The sequence below is a fragment of the Anas acuta genome, chromosome 2, assembly GCF_963932015.1.
Source record: "Anas acuta chromosome 2, bAnaAcu1.1, whole genome shotgun sequence".
In the NCBI taxonomy this organism is placed as follows: domain Eukaryota; kingdom Metazoa; phylum Chordata; class Aves; order Anseriformes; family Anatidae; genus Anas; species Anas acuta.
The window spans coordinates 43,766,597-43,773,740 of NC_088980.1; the positions used below are offsets into that span (position 1 = coordinate 43,766,597).

General features: G+C 48.7%; 1 long non-coding RNA gene across 3 annotated transcripts in view; it reads right to left on the reverse strand.

The window, feature by feature from the left end:
• Positions 1-6,871, reverse strand: part of LOC137852598 (uncharacterized) — a 44,834-nt gene extending 37,963 nt beyond the window's left edge. The window contains exons 1-3 of one of the 3 annotated variants that reach the window (XR_011093952.1): positions 6,739-6,843; positions 5,304-5,390; positions 5,159-5,217 (exon numbers count right to left, since the gene is read on the reverse strand). This is a non-coding gene — a long non-coding RNA (uncharacterized lncRNA). Of the gene's footprint in view, positions 1-5,158; positions 5,218-5,303; positions 5,391-6,738 lie in introns of all 3 variants that reach the window. The other 2 variants (XR_011093951.1, XR_011093953.1) reach the window with 2 other exon arrangements.
• Between the last annotated feature and the right edge of the window lie 273 nt (positions 6,872-7,144).

Consider the following 7,144-nt stretch of genomic DNA (forward strand, 5'->3'; position numbering starts at 1 on the left):
AGGTGACTTGCATTGTCCATCTGCTCCTCTGGTGCCTCTGCAGACCCTCTTCCCCACAGAAGGTTTCTGAGGGTAAATGCACACCGCTACGTAGCTCTGAGGGCTAATGCACACAGTTTTATTGACAGCAGTGCTTTGCCTCACCCTGGTGAACATTTGGTTCAAGAAGCCTGGATGAGACAAGCACTTTGGAATAAAGTCCACAGCATACAGGCAAGCTCAGTGAAAACCCAGAGCTCGTGCTACCAGAGCTGTGTAAGGACAGGTGAAGTGCATGGTGCCTTCCAAAGCGAAAGGCTCCCCACCTGGCCAACTGCAACATGAGCAGGCACCAGCAATGATTTTGGATAAGAGCTCTCACTGCCGGACGCACAGCCGAGATGACTGGAGGCAGCCCTTCCTTGCAAGATGCTCAAGCCACCTACGGTGTCCTTACCTTAACAGCTAAGCAAAAAAGTAATACTTTTCTTTCATTTGTGAAGAAATCTGGACTTGAACTCCCCCCCGCCCCCCAAAAAAAAATTATTCAAATTTAGACTCACACTCCGGTAAATCCTTAAAATAATCCATTTATTATTCACCAACCTCCAAGACAAATGCTGATTTTCACCAGAATAAAGAGCAGCCAAAACCTCAGCCAGACCTATCCGTCACCAGGCTGGAGCCTCCCAGCACAAGGATGCCAGAAGAAGGTGACAACTCATCAGGACACCATGGAGCTTGCACCTTCCTTCTTATTAAACCTGAGTCAGACCCTAAGATTTACCTTTCTTCATGTGCTACCCCTTCGTAGTGAATGGGGAAAAATAACATCCATTCAGCAGGGAAAGTAGTTCTTTGCTAACTGGAAAAAAAAAAATACTATTTTTCCTCTTTTCCGTCTTTCTCATTCGTGTTCTCCCCTCTTTTGCTTTAAAAAAAAATGAAATTCCAAGCATACATGAAATTAACAGCATATTGCTGAATTCCTAAGGACCACATTTGCTATGGAGGTTGAACAACCCAAGTCTCCAAGAGCAACTGCTGATTTACATCAGCTAGATAGGTCAGCATTTATTTTATTTTTTTCAAGTTGATGGGTTTGCTTTTTAAATACAAAAAAATGGGACTTGAGCTGAAGTAGAGCTACCATATCCAAGAAGTTTTTTTGGTTTGTTAGAAAGGCTGAACTACTTCCTCAGAAAAACTCTGGATTGGAATTGACTGGTGTGTGAGACCAGCAGTTAGCAAGAAAAAAAGAGCAGACTCCCAGCTATTTTTCCCCCACAGCCAAACCCGCTGGGCAAACACAACTGTATTCACTATTTACCTTGGGGCAGGACCCAGAGTCCTTAAGCAGGTTAAGGACTCTATTGTGTTAATCTTTACATCAGGCCGGTGTAACACGCATCATATTTAAACAAAATCATGTCAATCCCTCTTTAGCAAGGGGCTGCAGCAGGGGGACGGGACGCCAGCCTCCTCCACCCTACACGCACGTTGCAGTACAATCTGCTGCCTTCCATAAACGCTGCCATTTGTCTTCTCTTTAGATGCATTGCAGGAATATTTCCATATAAGCCCTATTAGAATAAAAATGACAGTGTGACAAACAGCTTCGCAAATAGGTCTGCTGCTCAAACAAAGCACAGATGCAACACGCTGATTTTCAGAAATATGCTGTGTAATTCACAAGTGCTACTAGTTGATCTGAAACCCAGTAAATTTAGGCAGTCGCTTTATATCTTCCCCATCACAATACCTACTTCCTTAAATACACAGCTGAAGTAGAGCATGTGCTCTCCTCCCGCAACAGTTCCCCCAATCCCCTCCTTCTCCTCCCCTCCAATTTAGGCTGATTACAGGTTTCAAAAATCTTAGAGATTCATTTTTAAGTTCCATTTAAAATGCTGATTTTTACTTGTTTCCTTTTCATCTAGATCAATACTGCACAGATGATAAATATGTACCGTTTACCATTTATACTATTTCATCCTACCATTGAATATTCTAGAGTAAGCTTCGGAAAAAAAATATCAGTTCCTGGATAGCACTTTACTTCCCTCCATTGCCTATTCCCTATTTACATTTTATCTATAATCGTAAGTCTGAGTGGGCTCTATTAATGCAGACACCCATTATAACATACAGATATTAAAGCGTAGTAGAAAGGAGCTGCCTCTTGAAACATTCACTGCTCATTTTAAAGTTTGTCTAAATTTATGATGATGCTCCAGCGTATGCATTATTCTTTGCAAAACAGTGCCTCAGCGTTAAGATGTCACCACATTAGTTTTCTATTCAGTCTTCACCGAGAGGAGAAGCCACCATTTTCTTCTCGACACATGCAAATTAAATTGTTTGTCTCTACAGAAAGTATAAGCCTCAGAGAATTCTGCACGTCGGTGGCGAAACTGTCACCTACCATTAAGAACAAGTATTAATTTGTAAATGAAATTCCTCAATCCTGTTTAAAGGAAGCAATTAAGCATTTAATGGGCTAACAAGCCAGCACAAATATTAGTTTTATTATTTCCAAGGTACCTCACAGCCATATAGAATTCCCTTCACACTGATGATCTTCTCTGTCAGAACAGAGAGACCCTCGCACAACACGATTTTTCAGTAGATGCAGGCTTACTCGAGTCTTGTAGGAGCTGTACATTTTATTCCACCGCAAATTTAGCAAAACAAATAGCTGCTCACGCATCTGGGATTATTCGACTTGATGCACCTTGCACGCATCCCGCTTACGAAATGCAACGCATTCTGCAATAATCACGCAGGATGTTCAGCTTTCGGAAAAGCTCAAACATTTTTCCTAGCAAGAAGGCTTAATAATGCTTTATCTCATTAAGCTAAGGTTTTTAAACAATGCCCACATTTAACTGAGATAAAGCGCTAGGTTTTCTGTGATTATCTAGCAATTCCAACTATTCGGTGTTACACAAGTCTTAGAGCGCAGCTTAGGAATTTATTTTCCAGCAGCCCTGTGAAACTCGTGAAGTTAATTCATTGCACTCCCAAGAAAAGAAGCCTTAAAGAGAATGAGACAAGCCAGTTCGGGAGCTGTAGGCAGGCTGTTTTGCTCAAGGCTTTAATAATAATTTCATAAATACTCTCCCGAACTCCAGAATAGCCATGCTGCGACACGAGCCACAGCGGAACGAGCCCTGGCTCTCTGGTAATGCACAAAAATCCCGACATATTGCAGGGCAGCTGAAAGGCACGTTCATTAACTTTGTTGTCGTGTCTTTAAAAAGGTCAGGCAGGATGCTGATTGCCAGACAACCACTTTGGTTCAGGCATTTTTATTAGACAAAAGGCTTACAGTTAGCACTGCATTGTGCCCCACCCATCTGACTCAGGATTGTCATGTTTTCACTCCATTAGGCTGTAGGGCTGTACTACAGTCTTCTAAGTAAGCACCCCCCAACACACCCGTGCATCTTCAACACGCACTTCTTTTCCTCCTCTCCTTCCCTCCCAGATAATATTTTGGCAGGTCAGACGCGAGAAGGAAAGCCCCATGAATGAAACAATGAAGAAAGAGAGCAGCGCTGACCTTTTCCTGTAATAACACCTCCCATCCCTCCCTCCCTCGCTGATTTCCAAAGTAGGAAACCGGTTCTTTACAAATGAAGAATTACCAGAAGAAACAAAAATAACCCTCCTCCAGAGCACCCACTCCCCCACACCAAAAAACAGGCAGGGGAGCCTGTATTAATAATTTTTTCCTGACAATATTTTTAGCGAGGATTTTTCCTCCCTACCTTTTGAACAAGGCAGCCTGCATCGCCCTCGCTCTATCTGCATATGACATACTGCACAAAATGGTTAAAATAAGATGAAGCAAATGTTATTGTTTCCTCTCCCTGCACCATGCATATATATTGGCACTGCTACACACACACACAGTATGTGAAAAGAATGTTAAAAACTTTATGAAATTCCAGTGCTGAAACTTTCGATAAACACATGGATTTAACCATCTAATTCATACGAAGTGCAAGTTTCTCATGAAAGAGCATCACATTTACTTCATCGCCATTTATATGAATGACTTTAGGCAGGTTTGCCTCAACGTTAAATACCAAATACAGGCTATCAGAGAATACTGAAGACACCGTGAAAGTACAGACAACATTTTCTGTTTTCAAAGCAATTTTAAGTAATACCACATTCTCTTTGGACTCACTCGCTGCGTACGCTCAGTTTAATTAAAACCAAAACTTGTAGCCCTTATTTGCCTTCTGAAAGGCGAGCCTGACCGAGAATAGCCAACAACAATATAATGCTAACAGGAGTCAAAATGGAGCATCATTTAGCCGAGGTACTGAAGGGAAAATAATCAGGTAGGGCACGTTTTGCGCAGAAAGGCCCGATCGCCCCCGCCTTCCATTTCTAAAACTGCTCATCTCATGAGCATCCATTATTTTTCCCCTCCACGGCATCTTTTGAAGTGTATTTTGCGTCTCCAGACAGCCATCACGCATCTATGCGGTACCAGGAGTTTTCAGAAACACGGGCGTCTTTTGAAGGTAAAAACGCAGGCAGGGTAAGAAGAATAGTTACTCGTTACACTAATATTTCACAGCATGTATTTGACAGAATCCTATTAACCCACAATTACTTAACCTGTGGTGAAACGTGGCCAACTCTTCCCTCGGAACAGGCATTTAATAGGCAGATGTTTCATGCTGATAAGGCAGTTTGCATTCTTATTCCATTAAAAAACACAATTTTCACGTGAAACAAGTTACATACGTTACCATACCTCAGCTTTGCTCTGCGGTTTTCATCTAGTCATTGAGTGTTGAGTGGCATTAAAGCAATCCTTGGGGTACCTACCTGCCGACATCTCAATGGCTCAAGAAAGGCCATAGCATTGCCGCAAACTAATGGAAAGATCTCATGCTTTCACATGAAAAGGTGAAATGGGTGCTGGTGATGTGAGCACTGGAAATACAGGCAAGTTCTTGGCAAGTTACTCTTTTTTTTCGGTACAAAAAGCGGAGTCTTTCAGCCATTACCCACAATGCCTCCCAACCAAAAAACATCTGCAATATGCTGCCATCCCCGTTTGTCGCAATCAACCCGCCTATTTAAAGAGGGGGGAAGAAAAAAAAATAATCATCTGCCAAAATCCGCACAGACACACAACACGCCTGGTACTTACGCGTCGCACCAAGCCGCGTGCGGGAGGGCAGCCCTGGCGGCGCCAGCCATGGTGGAGACCTGCAAGACCCAGGGATTTGGGAAGACGTTATTCACGTGCCTGGCGGGTTGGAGCCGTAAAACACCCCACCCTTCCCCAGACCTACCACCTAGGATTTCGCCCGTGATGCTCTCGTTTTAAACGCGGTATGCAAGGCGCAGAGAGACGCGTCCCAGGTATTTCAATGTTAGGGCTACACCATCAAGAGGAAAGAGCGCTTAAGAAACACGTAAAGCGCATGGTTACGCATAACCATTTCCTCCCTGTCAAAGCTCAGTGAGGGGAAAAAAGGCTTTAAGCCACCTATTTCACACCTTCAGAAGGTGCTTGGTTAGGGCAAATGGTGGACCCGCACCGCAACGTTTGAAATCAAGGTCTCCTCAAACACTCTTTTTCCCTTTCTCCTCCAAGTTGACGGTCCCTCTCAGCCAATTTCGTGTAATTTATCTAGCTCATTAGAGAGCAGAACCACCCGTCCTGCTGCACCAAGTGCTTTAACATCTATGCTGGGCAGGCAGCTGTTGCTGCAACGCCACAGGAGGAGAGGAAGGGACTTGCTGGAAGGAAGCATCACCAACTCCCATCCTTTTTGGCTTCCTTCACCAACACGGCTGTCTTACAACCTCCCTGGTGCGAGCGGTGTGCCAAAACCACATTTGGGTGGTGTTCAGGTTCTGTGACTGCTCCGACCTACAGCCAGAGCCTGGATGGTGCCCAAGGGGGGCTGAGCACTCGTCACGGCCCCACAGACACCCAGCAATGGGACCACCGCCTCCTGGGTCACCCGGCATCGGGGTTGGATCCTGATGGACCCCTCCCTGGCGCAGCCCCCAGCGGGAGGTGGGCGCATGGGGCGCTCCCACGGCCACACCACGCTTCTGGAACCTTCCCAGATGCCCAATGCGGGCAGACTCCTGGTGGGGGTCTGCGATGGCCCCACAGCCGGGCTCATGGAGCTCTCCGGAGGGAAATAGGGCTGGGAAAGCAACACAGGGCGTGCTTTAGGGTGGTTCCACGCGGGGCACAGCGCAGTTGGGACGCGATGCTGGTGGGACTTCGGGGGATAACAGGACTTGACGGGTGGTGGGGGCGTTGTAACTTCAAGCAAAAAAACCCCAAACCACCAAAATCACAGCGGGGAGCACCCACCCAGCACACACCCTACAGCATGGGCACCGCGGCTGCCCGGGGTGGGGGGGGGGGGGGGAGGCGGCCGCTCCCCTGCACCCTCCGCATCATGAGACGGGACCGCGGTGTCCCCCCGGTACCCGGTACCCCCCGGTACCCCGCGGGGACCCCCTCCCACCCTCCCCTCGCGGCATTTTCGGACTTGCGGAAACTTTTCCACCGGGAGCCGCTGCCAGGGGGCTCCCCACACCCCACCCACTCCACCCCCAGCCCTTAGGGACCCGCATGGTGCAGGGGGGGGGCTCCCCACACCCCCCCACACACCCCCCAAAACCCCACCGGGGGCCGTCCACGCACCAGGTCCGACCCCCCCCACCTCCAACCGCGTTTTAGGGGGGGGTCCCAGCACTCACCCCGGGGGGGGCCCCGCTGCGGAGGGGCGCTGCTCGCCCACCTGCACGGCTGGGGCTGGGGCCGGGCACGGCGGCGGCCTCCCCTGCTGCAGGAGGCAGGCAGGGGCGGGGGCGGCGGGGCCGTATATACCGGGCACCCCCGCCCCCGCGGGAGGGGAGGGGAAGGGAGGGAGGGAGGGGAAGGGGGGGGGGTGATGGAGAACGGGAGGTGGTGGGGGGGGGGCGGCGCGGTGCGCGCACACGCGGCGGTCAGGTGATGGGGGGGGGGGCACTGCGGAGCCGGGCGGCGGCCGCGGGGTGCGCGCACACGCGGCACACACACACCGGGCACGGGGACCCCCCCGGGGGTGCCGCCCTCCTTGCACACGTGGAGTGGTGTTCCTTTAGGGGGGGTATTGGGGAAATG